At 45.4% G+C, this 19,660-nt stretch overlaps 1 long non-coding RNA gene across 1 annotated transcript; it reads right to left on the reverse strand.

Moving 5' to 3' along the window:
* Nucleotides 1-420: 420 nt before the first annotated feature.
* On the reverse strand, nucleotides 421-4,422 carry LOC126960918 (uncharacterized). Its single transcript, XR_007728149.1, has 3 exons — nucleotides 4,236-4,422; nucleotides 2,215-2,249; nucleotides 421-682 (listed from the first exon to the last, which is right to left on the reverse strand). It is a non-coding gene; the product is annotated as an uncharacterized LOC126960918 (long non-coding RNA).
* Between the last annotated feature and the right edge of the window lie 15,238 nt (nucleotides 4,423-19,660).

Genomic DNA, 19,660 nt, shown 5'->3' on the forward strand with positions numbered 1-19,660 from the left:
CACTGTGCTAGGGGCTGGGGATGTACTGGTGAGTAAAGCACTGAGCCTGCCCCAGCTGCTGTAGTGCAGTGGGAGAGACGGACATGCACACAAGCCAGTGTTACGTGTGCTCTGGTGAAAGAGCATCGGGGCCTGTGGGGCTGCAGACAGAGGGGCCTGGTTCAGATTTGGGGTGCCATGAAATGCTTCCCAGCAAACATGACTCCTAAATCAACAGGGGTCCTTTGGAGAGTAGCCTATTCGTGAAAGACCCCTGAGAGCATCTGCCCCAGCAGTGGGTAGAGAACTCTCCGGCAACAAGGGTAGAAAGCCAGTATGAGGTCAGGAGCCTCAAGTTAATATACTGGACTTCCAAATAAAGGAAGAAAGTTTAGAAAACCAAACCAAGAGATAAATGCTTTTCTCCTTCTCATTGTTCTGACCCAGACAGTCAAATTCTTGCACGACTTATACCTTAAAAGCAATGCGTGTGCAAATTCCAAGCCGAAAATAGAAGCCATGCCTGATAGGATCCATTCTCATTCCTTTGTTGCTGACTTTTGTATTAGCTCTTAGCTGAGGGTCAGCATTTTCTGATACCATCTTCTGCACTGGACTCCTCCTCCTCTCCAAACTCTTTTAAGGATTCCAAGCAGCCTTATTCAATATTTATGTGATCTGGACACAGCAAGACTTCTTTGATCTGCAGTGAGCAAGAACTGAAGATCACTGGAGCTTGGCCTTCAGCAGCTGCTGTTCCCCAAATTTGTCCCTCCCCCAGGGGGTCCCCAGGAGCCCTGCGGGGTGAAGGCATCACCTCTTTGTGCAGAGACTTTGCTTCCACTGGGCACTGGACTTGCCAGTCCCCCATGGGGCAGAAGAAAGAGATCTGCTGCATACTTTAGCTAAGTACTTTTTAAAACACAGAGATTCTGCTTTGATTTTTTCTTGTGAACAGTTAGCAGAAGCAAAAAGTCAACAAACCCCCAATGGACAGCCCACCCCAACAGGGCCAGCACATGCAACAGGAAAGTGGATAAGACCTGGGACTGCTCTTTTTTCCATTGCAACTTAGAATTCCCAAGGCTAGGCTGCCTGTTTCCTTTCATCAGAGGAAGTAATGAGATGCAGGACCTGTGTGCTTCATTCTCTCACACAGACGCACACCTCAATCAGGATGCTAAATAATGAAAATACCCTGGGACTTGCTGCCAAGACCTTCAATAAGAAATGAAGCCCAGTTCAGGCATCTGTATTGGTTTGTCTCTGGCACAGAGGGTCTGCAGGAGTGCTAAGCCAACTCCATTGCTGTTATCTTCTCAACCTAGCCACAAGAAGAACACCTCCATCATTGCTGCCTCCAGACAGAGTCTGTCTAGGTCAGTTAGCTGTTTGGACACCATAAGATAACCGGGCAGGCGGGCATGGTGACTCATGCCTATAATCCCAACACTTTGGGAGGACAAGGCAGGATGATCACTTGAGCCCAGAAGTTTGAGACCAGCCTGAGCAACATAGCAAGACCCCCTCTCTACAAAAAAATTTAGAAGTTACTGGCCAGGTGCAGTGGCTCATGCCTGTAATCCCAAAACTTTGGGAGGTTGAGGCAGGTGGATCACTTGAGGTCAGGAGTTCAAGACCAGCCTGACCAAATGGTGAAATCCCGTCTCTACTAAAAATGCAAAAATTAGCTGGATGTGGTGGCTCATGCCTGTAATCCCAGCTACTCAGGAGGCTGAGGCATGAGAATCACTTGAACCCGGGAGGCGGAGATTGCAGTGAGCTGAGATGGTGCTACTGCACTCTAGCCTGGGCAACAGAGCAAGACTCCATCTCAAAAAAAAAAAAAAGTCATGTGCAGTGGTGTGCACCTGTAGTGCTAGCTACTTGGGAGGCTGAGCTGGGAGGATTGCTTAAGCCCAGGAAGTCGAAGCTACAGTGAACTATGTCACACCACTGGTTTCCAGCACAAGTGACAAAGTGGGACCCTGTCTCAAAAAAAAGAAAAAAGAAAAAGAAAAAGAAACTGGGCATCCCAGAAGGGCAAGGAGGCTTTTTGCCATAGAAGGGCTTGTTTTACCAACATCTTGGAGAAGTAATATGGCAGCATCAAAGGCATGAGTCAGGGTTGGTAAATACAGCATAGCTATATTTACTCTCTTGCTCTGTCTGTCCATCTCTTGTGCAGACATAACTAATCAATCATAACCCATTTTTCCTTTGGAATATACGTACCATCCTGGGAGCCATAGTTACTGAAGATCCTTGGGCTGTAAAGAAAGTAGAAAGGAGCACTGATCTCCATTACCAGGGAGGTTAAGCCTTACGGTTAGCAGTTTAAAAGAGTCTTTCCCTAACACTTTTATACTTAACAATCCAAGTGAATTCATTCTTCTCATGGGGAGAAAAAGCGATGAGCTGCTGGTTCACTGGGTGAATGATGGCAAACAAGAGCTCAGATATCCCATAAGGAGACACTCACACAACCCAGAAGAGCCTATGAGGCTGTATTGAGCAATATCCGAGATGGGAATGCAGGACACATTGCTCCTGGGGCTGAAATCAATCCGCATCTCCCCCAACATCGGAGACCAAAGGAACAGGGCTAAAGCCCAACCCTGAAGCCTCCTTGGTAACTCCTGGCACTCAGAAAGGATGGAGAAGAGAACAATCACTTATCTACCTTCCTACGTAAGTTGTTTCATTTATTCGTTTATTTACTCACTAGATGACCAATATTTCTCATGGATCTAGCTTTGGCTAGGCCCTAGGACTTTGACCGGGGGCGGGCAAGGGTGGCTGCATATTAACTGAGATTCCTGCTTGTGAATTTCGTAGCTCTCTGCCACCATCTCCCCCTCAGTTCTCAGGCATTGATTGCTTCAAGCAGGAAGTAACACTGCAGAATGGCAGACAAAGCACTCTTGCGATTCAAGGCTAGGCTTTCCATTGTCTAGAGCCTAGTATATGTATGTCAAATATCAAGATCCTAGTAGCGACTTTTTGGGGTAACAAATCTGTTCTATATCTTACTTGTGGTGGTAATTACATATTTGGACATATGTATCAAAACATATAGAAGTGTATACTACACTAAAAAGAGTAAAATTAGCTATAAGTAAATTATTACCTTAAAATGAGGAAAATAAACATAATGTGGAGTAGGAAAAAAGTGACAAATACATATAATAAGAAAACGTTTTAGATGTATATAATAGAACATATTATTTTTAAATGCATAAACATAATAACCGAACAAAACTCTACAAGAGACAGAAGAACGCCAGTTTCAGCATAGTCGATACTTCCAGGAAGCAGAGGAGAGTGGAGGTACTTGGCTCTATCTGCAGTGATTTATTTTATTTTTAAGAAAAGAGTGATCTAAAACAAACATGACAACATTTTAACATCTGTTTACTTTTGGTAGTAGATACAAAAGTGTCATATTATTTGCTGATCTTTCTGTACATTAAAAAAAAATTTTTTTGAGACAGCGTCTGGCTCTGTTACACAGGCTAGAGTGCAGTGGCATGATCTCGGCTCATTGCAACCTCTGCCTCCCAGGCTCAAGCCATCCTCCCACCTCAGCCTCCTAAGTAGCTGTGACTACAGGCGCCCACCACCGTACCCAGCTCATTTTTGTATTTTTAGTGGAGACGGGGTTTCGCCACGTTGGCCAGGCTGGTCTCGAACTCCTGAGCTCAAGTGATCTGCCCACCTTGGCCTCCCAAAGTGCTGGGATTACAGGTGTGAGCCACCATGCCTGGCCTGTATATTAAAATTTTTTTATAATTTGTTAAAAAGTTTAAAAATCATACACACACACACACACACACACACACACACACACACACACACACACACACACGGCCCTGAATGTCCCTGGTCCTAAACAATAGATTTGGAAGTCAGAGGCAAGTAACTAAGAGTAAAGGTGAAAGTAAGAGAATTAGCCATTGTGGTGAGTCCTAAGGTTGCAGTGGGGGTGGGATTTTAGCCTCCTGTCCAGAGAAGAGGCCTGGAAGTGGCAGACCTTATAGAGTCCCAGCAGATCTGAGAACCCCTAGCAGAATTTCCCCATCCTGCGGGGTACAGAGGCAGCCAAGTGCTTCCCATGGCTCAAAAGGGTATGGAAGGAATGAGCAAAATCAGATCTGAGAGGTAAAGGGCCCCAGAATTGGCTGTTTCTGCCACTCAGAGCAGATACTCAAAATAGATATTCAAAAGTAATAGAAAAATAAATAATTTTACATTACCTGCACATTTAGGTTTGTTAGAACTTGGCTACATCAAAGATGAGTAAGTCACAATCCCTGCTCTCAGGAGCCCATGGGTTATCTGGGAGACAGAGAAGTAAACAAGCCATTAGGATGTGATGTTCTCATGGGAAAGGGGGGTTAAATCAAATGAAAGCTCCTTGCACAGAGAAGTATTTGGTGAGACTTCTCCCATCCCTCTCTCTAGTCCTACCTTTTGAGCATGTATTAGTATCTATTGCTGTGTAACATTACCTCATGATTTGGGAGCTTAAAACAGTTAACATTTATTATCTCACAAAGTTGGGATTTGGGAAGTGGCTTAGCTGGCAGGCTCTGGTGCAGGATCCCTCACTAGGCTGTGCTCAAAATGTTGACTGGGGGCCGGGCACAGTGGCTCATGCCTGTAATCTCAGCACTTTGGGAGGCCAAGGAGAGTGGATCACTTGAGGTCAGGAGTTTGACCTGGCCAACGTGGTGAAACCCCATCTCTACTAAAAATGCAAAAATTAGCCAGGCATGGTGATATGTGCCTGTAACCCCAGCTACTCGGGAGGCTGAAACAGGAGAATTGCTTGAACCTGGGAGGCAGAGGTTGCAGTGAGACAAGATCATGCCACTGCACTACTCCAACCTGGGCAACAGAGCAAGGCTCCATCTCAAAAAAAAAAAAAAAAAAAAAAAAAAAAAAAAAGTTGACTGAGCTGTAGTCATCTTAAGGCTGGACTGGGACAGGAGTTCCCACTCCCAGGTGACTTTCTCGTATGACTGTCCATTGCTGGTTGCTGGCAGGAGGCCTTAGTTCCTCACCATAAGGACCTCTCCCTAGGGCTATTCGAATGTCCTCAGAGTATGGTAGCTGGCTTCCCCCAGAATGTTTGATCCAAGAGAAAGAGCAAGAAAGAAGCCACATTCTGTTTAAAAGAAGCAACTTCTTAAGTCTAGCCTATACTGTAGAGGAGAATTCAGCTTCATCTCTTGAAGGGAGGAGTATCAAACAATGCATGGACTTATTTTAAAGCTGCCACAGGGCACAAAGGAAGCCAGAGTTTCTAAACTTTCTCCATTGTCCTGACCACCCCAAGTGTGATGGATGACTATGGATCCAGTTATTGGCAAGACTAAAATTAGGATTCAGACATTATCATCAGGAAAGATTTGGAATCTAAACACAAAAGAGCGCAGGCAAAACTGTGTCACTTCTGGGATGGAGGCCTTGAGTGGGTCCAGACGTTTCCTCCAACCTCAGGGAACCAGCATGAAAGGGAAAGAAGCCAGACATACGCCCTGTTAGCTAGGGTCTGAGGAGTTTCCTTAAGCTGGATGACAGAATCAAGGAGGCATGGGCAGGCCCCAAGAGGCAGGCAGCATCAGGGAGGCCCAGCCACAGGGGATGGCAGGAGCAGGAAAGCAGTCTTGGGGTCTGAGGCCCTTGGGTGTAGAGCTAGATGACTCAATAGGTAGCTGAAATATGGATTTAGAGACCCAGCTCAGCAGGCATCTCCCACAAAACTGAAAAATGTTTGGCTTCAGCGAGAACTGAACTAAAATTTTACAATCTAAATATCTCAAGTGAAATCATTTTAATCTCAGCATCTGTATCAGTTTTGTCTTTTAAGAGTCAGGATCATTTTTATTTTGAATTACATAATGGCAGGGCAGAGGGAGGATGGCAGAAGGGTCTGTAAAGCCAAACTTACCAAATGGTGTGTCCCAGCAACCTGGTAGCCTGTTCACAGGCAGGGCTCTCACCTGCAGCCATGTAGCCAGTGCTCTGCACAAAGCAGCTAGCAGGAGGGGCATGTGGGAGCTGAAAGCAGTCTGTGTCCTGACCACCAAGCCTGGCACCCAGCTTGTAAAAATACAGCACATTTTTATTATTCCTATTTTCTGCTAGCTGCTAGCTCTGCTAATGGGTTATAGATGAGCTGAAATGTGGAGCTCTCTAGCTCTTGGGAGGCCAGGCAGGTGAGAGAAGCTGGAGCACCCAAGCCAGATTCCTCCTGCTGGGAGAAGCTTTGCCCAGAGTCCAATTCAAAGAAAAAAAAAAATAGATGGAGGCCCCAGCCCAGCCATAAGCAGGCAGCTCACCACTCAACAAACATCAATACCCTACCTTGTGCAGGGTTGGGCAGGGCTGTACGTCCCATCAAGGACTCCTTACAGGTCCTCGGCTTATTGACCCCAAGACTGGGTAGGATGGGCTCCCAGGCTAACCAAGGGGGCATAGAAGCAGGGCTAGAGGGGAGCAAGGAGATGGGCAGCCTACACCCAGAGTCTGCCCTCCCAGAGGGGTGTGCTAGGAAAGCTGGCTCAGCCAGTCCCTCCTGAGTTCTAGCAGCTCCACTCTCCCCAACCTGCTGGCCCAGCCCCACAAAGGGGCTATCCCTGGAACCCTACTCTGAAATGCCCCTCCCTTCAAAGAGTTCCATCCGACTGGAGGGGCTGTGAGCTGGAGCAGAGCAGCATAAAGATGAAGGATATGAGGCCAGACCCCACCCTCCATAAATACGGCCTGAATCTGATAGTCACAGGTTGTGCTGGACGGCTTTATTTGCCCACAGGATTGGAAGTTAGAGGCCCATGGACTGGATTAGGCTAAAGGAAGTGACATATGCAAATGAGTCACATGCCAGGCTGCTGCGACCAGACTGACAGCTTTATCATGCAGTACCCCGTATCTCTCAGGGCCTGTTTATAGAAAGGTCTGGAGTCTTCTCTTGTCTTTTGGCAACGATCCAGCTTGCTCAGGCATGACTTCGCACGGAAATTGGGTTTGACTTTTAAAAATGCTCCTTGTGACGGTAACTCAGCAGCCAAGACCGGCTCTGCGCTGAATTATTGAACGGTGAGGATGTTTGCCTTCCCCCGCCACAGTCCTTCTTCTCTGTAGCTCCTTTTCCTGACAAGTAATTTTAAATATGCAGCAGTGCAAGGCTCTGTGCTCACTTGGCCTAATGCTGAGCCAGATTCCAGTCGTGCTTGAACAACTGCCAAGACACCCAGGGCAGCAGGCCTTGCTCCAGGGGCCTGGGGACTACAGATTTGGGCAAGTAGATATCTTGATGAGCTCCAAGCTATTGTTCTGAAGGAATCACATCTTAAGGTATCTAAAACCAAAATCATTCATTAATACCCAGCCGGCTTCTTCACCTGTTTTCTCTATTTTCACCACTGGTGTCACAATCTATTCAGCTGCCCAAGCCCCTGCCTTGGCCTCACCTTTAACCCTGCAGTATGTGCACAGTCTCCAAGTCCTCCCTATCCTCACTATTCCTGACTTGTTGAAGCTGATATCATCTCCTCTAGACTCCTAACAAGCTCTTCCAATCAAGCTCCCCTTTTCCAATCCTTTGGTCACAATGATCTAATCATATTCATATTATTGTCCAGTTTTCACTGGTTTTATTAACTTGAGGATCAAGTCTAAACTCTTCAGCATGTTAGTCACAGACAGGTATCAAATGAGCAAAACTACAATATCCTTGCTCTTAAAGCAAGGATGAGGGAGAGAATCAGGCAAGCAAACAATCATTGCCCCATATTTTGAATATAAGTTTTATCACTTGCAATTCCATGACCTTGGCCAAGTCACTTAACCTATAAACTGAGCTTATTAACAGGAATAAGGATTAATATTAGACACAATATAATTTATTCTATATATTCTAAATAATCTAATTTCTTATAAAATACTTCTATTTCATACCGTATTTTAAAACTGGAAAAATTATTTCACTTTCAAAATATTCAACCATGGAAACTGCAAAGCAATTATATGAGTTCATTAGTGTCTAATATCTTTATTCTTAAAAAAGAAAACTGTCATTTTTAATTAGAACAAAAATTAAAGTTTAATTCCCATTTTTAGAAGAGCAAAATATTTTTAATTGCAACTAATTTCAAGGATCTTTATGTGTTGTACAATCAAAGTTACTTACTCTTACAGATTTTCACATTTGACATGCAAAATGAAAAACGTAAATTACATTATTTACCTATAAAATAACAATAATGGGATTAAATGAGATAACATATATAAGTAACATAGTTTCAGTATCAGGTGTCCAGAAAGTACCAGAAATGCTCACCTCTGTAACTGTTGCTGCTTTTCGAACCCTGGCTTCCCTCCCTTCCATTGTTATCTCTTGACTATCTGGAATATCCTAGGCAACCACACTCATTCCCAAATCACGTCCTACCACCACATATGTTTGTGTCTTTGCATAGCTATTCCCCTACCTGAAATTGCCTTTATCTCCTTGTCTAGCTAGTAAATTGCTACTCATTCCTAAAGGGCCATCTCAAATGTTGCCTTCCCTAGAATGTCTCTAGTGCTCCCATCTTCCCATTTTCATAGCTTTTGCACATAACTCTATTGTAACTTTTGCCTTGAAATATTTATTCTCGGGGCCGGGCGCGGTGGCTCACGCCTGTAATCCCAGCACCTTGGGAGGCTGAGGCAGGCAGATCACGAGGTCAGGAGATCGAGACCATCCTGGCTAACACGGTGAAACCCCGTCTCTACTAAAAAATACAAAAAAATTAGCTGGGCGTGGTGGTGGGCACCTGTAGTCCCAGTTGCTTGGGAGACTGAGGCAGGAGACTGGCGTGCACCTGGGAGGCAGAGCTTGCAGTGAGCCGAGATTGCGCCACTGCATTCCAGCCTGGGTGACACAGCGAGACTCCATCTCAAAAAAAAAAAAAAAGAAAAGAAAAGAAATATTTATTATTTATTCTCATATGGGCTTCCCTTATCATACAGTGAGAAGCCCAAGAACAGAAAAATGTATCCATTCAAGCATTCATTCAACAAACAGGCATGTGGCATGTATTATGGATCAGGTATTGTGCTGGGAGTTGCAAATGCAAAGATCCATTAGACATCATCTATGGGTGCTTAGTTGCAGACAATGGCATTCATTCTAACTAGTTTAGGCAGAAAGAATTTCAATATTTTAAAAAATTGGGTAGCTGACAGAATCTTAAGAAAGACCAGGGCCAGGCATGGTGTCTATGCAGGCAGAAGCAATGCAAGCTGGGACTAAGGAAGATGACCAAATACACCAAGGAGATGTTCCAGTGGAAGCATCGTCACCATAGCCACCCATGCTAGGGGCTGGACCCTAGAAACCCAACTGTACCTGGTCCAGAAGAACCAGATATCCTGGCACCAAGCTTACCAGAAGATTCCATCTTCATTGCTCGCTTCTAATTGAAGTCTCCTGCAGGTACATCTGCGCGATGGATCCTACATCACGTTTCTACATCCCAGCTGCAAGGGAGTTTTGTAAATGCAATTTTTATCTGTTAACTCAGATAGGACATCAGGCTATGGAAAGGGTGTCGAATGAGCCAAACTGCAATATCCTTGTTTTTAAAGAGAACACCAATCTAGGGAGAGAATCAAGCAAGTTAACAATCATCACTGTATTATCAGCATAGTACTGGTGGGCTGTGAAAGCCAGAGAAGCAGCCCCCAAGCCAGATGAGGTGGCTTTGTACGAAAGATAAAAAAATATTTTGTGGCCAAGCGCGGTGGTTCATGCCTGTAATCCCAGCACTTTGGGAGGCCAAGGCGGGTGGATCACGATGTCGGGAGTTCGAGACCAGCATGGCCAACATGGTGAAACCATGTCTCTACTAAAAATACAAAAATTAGCCAGGCATGGTGGCATGTGCCTGTAGCCCCAGCTGAGCCAGAAGAATCTCTTGAACCCGGAAGGTGGAGGTGGCAGTGAGCCAAGATTATGCCACTGCCCTCCAGCCTAGGTGACAGAGCGAAACTGTGTCTCAAAAAAAAAAAAAGAAAGAAATATTTTGATTTTTTAAAAAAGGGGTTGTTACATTTTAATTTTATTGTTCTAAATTTAAAATGACGATTTTCTTTTTTTAAAAATAAAGATATTATTTATTAAGATGTTAGACATAGGCCGGGCGCGGTGGCTCAAGCCTGTAATCCCAGCACTTTGGGAGGCCGAGACGGGCGGATCACGAGGTCAGGAGTTCGAGACCATCCTGGCTAACACGGTGAAACCCCGTCTCTACTAAAAAATACAAAAAACTAGCCGGGCGAGGTGGCGGGCGCCTGTAGTCCCGGCTACTCGGGAGGCTGAGGCAGGAGAATGGCGTAAAAACCCGGGAGGCGGAACTTGCAGTGAGCTGAGATCCGGCCACTGCACTCCAGCCTGGGTGACACAGCGAGACTCCGTCTCAAAAAAAAAAAAAAAAAAAAAAAAAAAAAAAAAAAAAAAAAGATGTTAGACACAGTGAACTCATATATTGCTTTGCAATTTCCATGGCTGAATATTTTGAAAGTGAAATGACTTTTCCAGTTTTTAAATACGGTATAGAATGAAAGTGCTTTGTAAGAAATTACATTATTATAACATATAGAGTAAACTATTGTATCTAATATTAATTCAGGGGTAACATGGCTAGACCCTGTCTCTACAAAAAATGCAAACAAAAAATCTGGGTGCAGTGCATGTGCCTGTAATCTCAGCAGCTCGGCAGGCTGAGGGGAGGATGGCTTGAGCCCGGGAGGCAGAGATTGCTGTGAGCTGAGATTGCGCCACTGCACTCCAGCCTGGGCGACAGAGCCAGGCCCTGTCTCAAAAAAGAGAGACCGGGCGTGGTGGCTCACGACTGTAATCCCAGTACTTCGAGGGCCAAGGTGGGCGGATCACCTGAGGTCAGGAGCTCAAGACCAGCCTGGCCAACATGGCAAAACCCTATCTCTACTGAAAATACAAAAATTAGCCAGGAGTAGTGGCACATGCCTGTAATCCTAGCTACTCAGGAGGCTGAGGCAGGAGAATTGCTTCAACCCAGGAGGTGGAGGTTGTAGTGAGCTGAGATAGTGCCATTGCACTCTAGCCTGGGCAACAGAGCAAGACTCCAAAAGAAAAAAAAAGAAAGAAAAAGAAAGGAGAGAAAGAGAGAAAGAGAGAGAAAGAAAGAAAAGAGAGAGAAGGAAGGGAGGGAGCGGGAGGGAGGATGGAAGGAAGGAAAGAAAGAAAGGAAGGGCTTTGTACGCCAAGTTTTAAAAGCTTGCATTTTATCCTGAAGGCACTGGGTGTAGTCACTGAGTGGTTTAAAACAGGTGAGTGGACATGGTCCTATTTAAGTTACAGAAAGATCCACATGGACTGGAAAGGGGTAAAGTTAAAGAGAAGAAAGCTGGTTAGGAGGCCACTGCAGCCATCTGGGAAGAAATGGTGACGATCTGCACCAAGGAGGTGGCAGTAAGGCTAGAGAAGAACAGAGGCAAGAAATGTTTCAGGCCTGATGACAGACTGACCATGGGAGAGAGGAGGTTTGAGGCCTATCAGTCAATGAGCAGGTCCTGGCTTGGGCAGTTGGGAGGATAGCTGTATGCTTCACCAAGATGAGCTACACAAGGGAAGACATAACATTTGCAGGGAAAGATGAGTCAGATTTCAATATGGTAACCTGGAGATGTGTGTGGAGCATCCAGGTGGAGACACCGAGGAAGCAACTGCAAGATCAAGGTCTGGTCCTCATAAGGGAGGTTCGGGCTGGGCAGCAGCCAGCTGCTGGGTTTTTGTGTTTGGTTGACCATCCTACCTGTCTTGTTATCTTGTTTCTGAAAGAGCTACCCTTTCAGAAAACCATGTAGTTGTGAGAAAATAACCCCCTTAACCTCTCAGAGTAGACACTTCACCCAAACATATCCAAGCAGAGCCCACCAGCCGCTAGCCACAGAGACAGGGTCAGCTATGGTCATGTGATCCAAACTGGGCCAACCCATAAAAATCACACCCAAGCTTTTGCTGGACCCATTAGAGAGCAGGCAGTCTATTTCCATGGGGTTGACAGGCCAATAGATGAAAGCCTAGAGTTTCCAGGGGCCACTTTTTCATCAAGTATTTCTGATAGACTATCAAGTTGCAGGGTGTTACCGGGCAGCTGATTGGCTAAGGAAGAGCAGAAGAGAGTGACCCGGAAGGATATAAGTTTGTGTCTTCTGCACCAACAGCAGTACCTGCATACAGCAGACATTCAACAGCTGCTTAGCGAATCAGTGAATGAAGGCTTTAAAATGTGTATTTAGGCCAGGCACAGTGGCTCACACCTGTAATCCCAGCACTTTGGGATGCCAAGGCGGGCAGATCATCTGAAGTCAGAAGTTTGAGACCAGCCTGACCAACATGGTGAAACTCCCTCTCTACTAAAAATACAAAAATTATCCGGGGATGGTGGTAGGCACCTGTAATCCCAGCTACTTGGGAGGCTGAGGCAGGAGAATGACTTGAACCGGGAGGTGGAGGTTGCAGTGAGCCAAGATTGCACCACTGCACTCCAGCACTCCAGCCTGGGCAACAAGAGCGATACTTGGTACCAAAAAAAAAAAGGGGGAGTATTTACAAATACGATATAGTACTACAACTACATATCTCATCACTTAAAAAGTCATACTCTGAGATTTAGAAAACATCACATTGAATCTATGTATACAGAAATTTCAAAACTGGCAGATTCCAGGTGTTCTTGGGGCAGGAGGTGTTGGGAGGATTACACTGGGCATAACTGTACGGTTTTGCACAGCCATTTCCCTTCAATGTCTGAAGACATCCATGAATAATAATAAACACATCTCAGTACTAAACACTGTACCCAACTGAATGACCAACTTCCTTTCCTTTAATGGTTGATGCCATAGAAATAACTGCAGTATAACAGCAGGACTCGCTTCCAAAGTCTTAGAAGCTTATTTTCTAGGGGCTGATGCAGTGAGACAGCGGGTTTGATTAAATTGCAAAAACAAGGCCGGGCGCGGTGGCTCACGCCTGTAATTCCAGCACTTTGGGAGGCCGAGGCGGGCGGATCACGAGGTCAGGAGATGGAGACTATCCTGGCTAACACGATGAAACCCCATCTCTACCAAAAATACAAAAAATTAGCCGGGCGTGGTGGCGGGTGCCTGTAGTCCCAGCTGCTCGGGAGGCTGAGGCAGGAGAATGGCGTGAACCCGGGAGGCGGAGCTTGTGGTGAGCAGAGATCCGGCCACTGGACTCCAGCCTGGGCGACAGAGCGAGACTCGTCTCAAAAAAAAAAAAAAAAAAAAAGTTGCAAAACAACAAAGGCGGCATAAATTAAATTGCCATTTTAATCAAGTAGGAATCTAGCATGTAAAAAGATACGTCAAACGTTTTGCTTAACATTGCGCACCACAATGAATCCAGAACTTTTGCATGTCTGCTACTGAGCAGAACTGACAGTCTAGCCACCATTCTCCATTTCACTCCTTTCTTTGGTGAATAAAGGATAAGAGAAATCAGGAGAGCTTACAGATCTGGCCATCGGTAATTAACTCACTCGACCTCTCTCCTTTTTTTTTCCCCCCGTGTCTTCACCTATACCAGGAACCAACATATGTCCTGAGCTTTAATTAAACGAATTACCCAGAGGGTATTAGCAATTCTCTTCTCACATGCTGAAAATATAAGGGCGTTGTTGGTAGCTGGAATTTGTCTTGGGCTGTTGGGGAATTGAGGCAGGAGAATGCTGGAGAGAAAGGAAAAGAGGGGGAAGAATTGAGAAGGCCTGGTTTCTGCCATAACAGAACAGCTTGCACATTCCTCCTTCCTAAGCTGTAATAACAAACAAGCCAGGCAGGAAGGCACCCACTCCCCTCTCCCTCAGATTTGTCTTTTCCTTTGCCTGGTACGTCCCAGGACCCCTTGGGCCTCTGGCTGTGCTTTTCGTGGCAGTGCCACATCTCTCCAGAGTTCCCTGAGCCTGACCAAGGGACAATTTGTGCAAAGGAAACCTAAGGGTAGTAGGTCTAAGGGAAGCATCTCTTATACCAGAGGACGGAGAAAGGTTGCAACACGCACGCACATGCACACATGCAATGTGCAATTTTCTAACCCCTTAAGAAATTCTGGCCAGAGTTATTCAGCTAGACTTCCATCACCTTTGCCTTCATGGCAGAGCTACCATGGGGGGGATTTCCGCAGCACAGGCTTAGGGAGAGGAGGGTGCCCATGGCAGCCAGCAAGTTTTCTGAACAGGTGCCACTCTCTTTATTCTCCCATCTCCTTTCTGAACCTGTAAGTCTTCCGCCTCTCAGATACCCTCTTTGCTCACACTGTCCTCCAGCTGTTCCCTATACCCCTTCCTCTTCTTAGGAAGGAAATAGTGTTTTATAGTGATCTTCCTAAGATAGCAGGCAGAAAGGAGGTAGGAATGTGTGTATAAAGAGGTACTGGAATAGCAGCCAATCACATAACAGGTGCCCAGTTGACATCTGTTGAATGACTGACACAGAAAAGTCTCTGGATAACTCACATAGACCCAAAACAGCTTTAAATGCAATATAGAAAAAAAAAAAAAAAGATTGTTCTTTCCCCACTCTCCTATCCCATTCTACTCACCCTGTGGCTTCTCTAGACACTGTCCCCCCAAGAATTGTGGATCTAAAAATACTGCTTTAACTTGGCTAAGCTTCCAAATGATTAAATAAACCACATGGCTAGTTGAGTAGAGGGCTCACTATTACAGGAGAGAACCTCAGATCACTGCCAAGTTGAGATCTGGAAAGCTCTCTGAGGCCTGATGTCCCATAAGCCACATCTTCTAAGATTGCAAAAATCCCCAAATTGCCTAATCTTTTTTGGCCAGTTTTAGACTGGAGGCAGCTATTAGTACTAAATGAATAATAATTCTGTCATCCTTGAACACCTTTCTTGTATTAGCTACTTACAAAAATGATCTCATTGACTTGTACAGTAACTCTAGTTTTATCACCATACTCCATCGTTGGGTACACCGATGTTCAGGGAGTTTAGAGACCTGTCCTAATAACACATAGAAAACTGGCAGAGTCAGGATTTGAACGCAGATCTGCCTAGTTCCCAACAGTACACTAGGGTACCTCACCTGAATAGGAGAGTGGCTTCATTCTCATTTGCTTTCAGCGAAGGGTGCAAATGATTCAACTACTGCATTTTAGAATCTGAGCCTGATCATTTTTCCTGCAGGCCAGCTTTTCTCTTAGGAAAGTCCCATTTTGCCTGTTACAGAGACAGCTGTCCCCACAGAAAACCCTGGTGACCCATTAAAATGTTCTCATGAAAACTGCCTCTGGCCAGACCAATAGGAACAAAGTTGAGGATGCAAACTGCAGCCCCTGGTGATTTAAGGAGCTGTTGGCTTTACAGCCTAGTGGGGCTGGTGCAGGTACAAATGTTATTAGGCAAAGCCACAGAAATAACAAACCAAATTAAGCTTTAATCTCCAAACCATTGTAAGGATAATGAGTGCACTTTACAATAATTGCCGGAAATGAGAGCAGGGAAGAAAATACTAGAAAAGGCCACAGCTCCAGTTTCTTCATTTGCAAACCAAGGACTATAATGCCAAAAGCCCCTGAGCCCACAGAGGGTTAGAATAAAATGCTTTACAATTCATGCTCTGGGTTCAGATTTAAAAACAAATCTGCTTTACCAGTGGGTCAGCCAGCCTCGGGCTTATTCCAGGCAGTGACCAGGATGACCACAAGAACCATGCCTCCCACCCCTAGGAAGGTTCTCATACACATTTTTTGCCTCAGGCTGGAAATCCAGCTGGCTTATATAACAAGCTTCCCTGTAGCATTCATCTCTGAGCTGGAGGGACCCTGGACAAGTCTCACTTCCATGGCCGCCATAGCAGGCACTCCCAGCCTTCTGAATTCAGTAAATCACCTGACGGTGTCTCCCAGGCCCCTCCTTTCTTGGGTATGTTTGCCTCATGTCAGTACCCCTAAGTGGACAGCATTCAGCCATCCCTGGGACTGTCATGCTCAGGAAGGAGAACCCTGACAGGGGTAACTGGGTGCCACTCCTGTCCACACCCTCATTTTGGCTTTTGCGTTTCCAGCTCAGAGGAAGAAAGATTTACCTGCAGAAGCATGAAGAAGCAGGCAAAGTGCCTAGGGAAAACCAGGACAAACTTAACGGTTACAGCCACTGTGAACATCCGTGTACAAGTATCTGCTTGAATACCTGTTTTCCATTATTTGGAGTATAACCTAGGGGTGGAATTGCTGAGTCATAGGATATGATTCTATTTACATAAAATATCCAGAATAAATGCATAAAGACAGAAAGCAGATTGGTGGTTCCCAGGAAAGGGCATACTGGGGAGCGACTGCTTAATGGGTACGAGGTTTTCTTTTTAGATGATGAAAATGCTTTGGAACTTGATTGAAGGGGTAGCTGCTCAGTATTGTGTAGGCACTGTCACTGAATGGTACAGATTTTTAAGGCCTCGGTCACCTGAGACCTGCCTTTCAAGGGAGATGCAATGTGAAGTCAAAGCAACCGACAGTTTAAGGAGCCCAGGCACCTTGATGCTGAATGCAAGTACAGTGCAGTCATCTTTAGGGGGACAAGGAGGCAGTCGGTAGTTTCAGAATTATGGAAGTCAAAAATCTTTTTTCTTTTTTTTTTTTTTTTGAGATGGAGTCTCACTCTATTGCCCAGCCTGGAGTGCAGTGGCTCACTGCAAAATCCGCCTCCTAGGTTCATGCCATTCTCCTGCCTCAGCCTCTCTAGTAGCTGGGACTACAGGCACCTGCCACAACGCCTGGCTAATTTTTTTGTATTTTTAGTACAGACAGGGTTTCACCGTGTTAGCCAGGATGGTCTCGATCTCCTGACCTCGTGATCCACCCGCCTCAGCCTCCCAAAGTGCTGAAATTACAGGCGTGAGCCACTGTGCCCGGCCAAAAATCTTTATACTGTCAACATTACCATCGCCCTTTCTTAAAATACAGTAAGTCTTTCAAATCTTTTTCATAAATAATATTCCCAGCCCTAAGTATAAAATTCTATATAGTACTTCTGATGTATCTCAGAGTTCAGCGAGGCCTAAAGAAGGGGAAAGGCAAGTTTATACGCACATGTTTGGCCTTTTCAATATTCTCCCTTTAAGATAAGGAAGGGGAGGACATTTTGAACATATTTCTATTTGTTTTCAAGGTTTAGTCTCATTCTTTGCACCTATAAACCTCAATTATATGATCTTAATACATGTTAATGTACAGTGTTTGTTGTGGAGGAAATTAAACGAGACAAAGCAGTCTCCTTTAGGGAGTGTGTTTGAGAATGATCAGCCTCTGTTAAGGGATAACTTTAAAAAAAGAAAAAGGCTAGGTGTGGTGGCTCACACCTGCAATCCCACCACTTTGGGAGGCCGAGGTGGGCGGATCACTTGAGGTCAGGAGTTCAAGATCAGCCTGGCCAACACGGTGAAACCTCGTCTCAAAAAAAAAAAAAAATTAGTCAGGCATGGTGGCACGCCTGTAATCCCAGCTAGTTGGGAGGCTGGGGCAGGAGAATCGCTTGAATCCCAGAGGCAGAGGTTGCAGTGAGCCAAGATCGTGCCACTGCACTCTAGCTTGGATGACAGAGTGAGACTCCGTCTCAAAAATAAATAAATAAATAAATAAATAAATAAAAAGTTAAGCCAGGTGTGGTGGCACACACTTGTAATCCCACCTACTTGGGAGGCTGAAGCAGGAGGATCCCTGGAGCAAACGGTTACACTGAGCTACGATTGCATCACTGCACTGCAGCCTGGGTGACACAGCAAGATCCCATCTCAAAAATAAATAAATAAATAAAAATTATTAGCTGAAAGAATCTTAGTTTTAAAAAGTATATGTAATAAAAAGGTAAAATCATTACTTTCATGCAGATATGAAATGATCACATGTCAAAGATTTTTTATTTAACTCATTAATTAGCAAGGGAACCCAGCATTTAAAGCAGGTAATGCTGTAGTTATTACAAAAGAGAGTTCAAAAGAGAACTCAAAATTCCTCACATTTATAGTCAGATGAGGAATGCTGAAGTGCACTGACAAATGGCTGAAAAACTGGCAAAACTGTTCACTGTCCACAGGGTGATCATCAGCTGCATTCCACTGGACACAATTTACATTCCTACGGACAGGGATTATGACCATTAGTTTCCTACAGGCAAATATCTGTCTCTACAGAGTTGTAAAACAGCCTTGTTAAAGATAAAGGCAGAGGGTGGAGCTAGCCAGGACACCCAGTAAATTTCAAAACCAGCCACAATTTTTTCCTAGATTTCGAAAGTCTGGGTATGCTTTAAATGCACAGCATGAGGCTCTGCTGTGCTGCCTAGAGCGCCTCTGCCTAGCCTGCAGGGTGCCGCTGTGTCCCTCCAGGGTTATAGAAAAGATAAGTTCATCCTGCAGGTGAGAAAGACGATTTCTGCTTTTCCCTGTGCCGGACTGTCAAAGGGCTTTTCTCCCAGCACTGACGACAAGGTTTCCTACCGCCACATGGTGATTTCCCTTTAAGTGAGTGGCAAAAACAGGGCTAAAAGGCAGCTGAAACAATTCCCCTTGTCAGTAAAATTTGTCAGTCCTGTCTCTTCACACCCCCTGGTTCATGACCTCTTTCTGGTTCCTGCCAGGCGGGTCTTTATCCACTGACCCTGACGTTCCTGGGCTCTGCTCCGCCCAGGCCTCAGTGCCTTGCTTGCTGGGAGACCTGATGAGCTGTCGCCCACAGCTGCATCTCTGTATTCACTTGCATTGGTGCCACCATGCCTGGCTGACTCAGCCTGGCTGACCCCTCTGCTCCCCCAGCTGGGCTGGTACCATTATTCTCTTCCCCTGACATTCCCCATCATGCAAATGTGTCCCCTTCATGAATCCCATTGAGCCAGTGGGTGGGATGGCTCCTGGCTGGGGTAAAATTGTAATCAGCTGTTTGAAACAAAGAGAAGTATACTAGAGACCCCAAATGAGTTTCTTATCTATGTTAAAAGTCAATTTTCTGAACTTGAAGCTGGGGTCTGGATAGAGATCAGAGGCAGAGGTAAGGTGCATAAGGTGAGTACAGAGCCCAGAAGAGAGGCTGTTCTCGCTCTTGTGAAGGCTGCTGCCTAGACTGGGCAGTTGGAAACGATCTGTATTAGTCAGAGTTCCCCAGAGAAACAGGGCCAATAGGACGCGTAAAGAGAGAGCGAGAGAGAGAGAGAGAGAGAGAGAGAGAGAGAGAGAGAGAGAGAGAGAGAAAGATATTTAATTTAGGGAATTGACTTAGAGATTATGGGGGCTGGCAAACCCAAAATGGTGGGACTGGCCAGCAGGCTGGAGATCCAGGAGGGAGATGTTGTGATGTTGCGGTTCAAGTCAGATTTCTCTTCTTGCTGGTGGCAGGAGGGAAGGTCAGCCTTCTGTTCTATTCAGGCCTTCAACCCATTGGATGAGGCTCACACACATTACAGAGGGTGATCTGCTTTTCTCAAAGTCCATTGATTTTAATGTGAAACTCATCCCCCCAACGCCCCCCCCAAACGTCCAGAACCATGTTTGATCTGGGCACCTTGGCCCAGCCAAGTTAACACATAAAATTAACCATCACACGTTCCCGG

Source organism: Macaca thibetana, chromosome 8 (assembly GCF_024542745.1).
Source record: "Macaca thibetana thibetana isolate TM-01 chromosome 8, ASM2454274v1, whole genome shotgun sequence".
Taxonomy (NCBI): Eukaryota; Metazoa; Chordata; class Mammalia; order Primates; family Cercopithecidae; genus Macaca; species Macaca thibetana.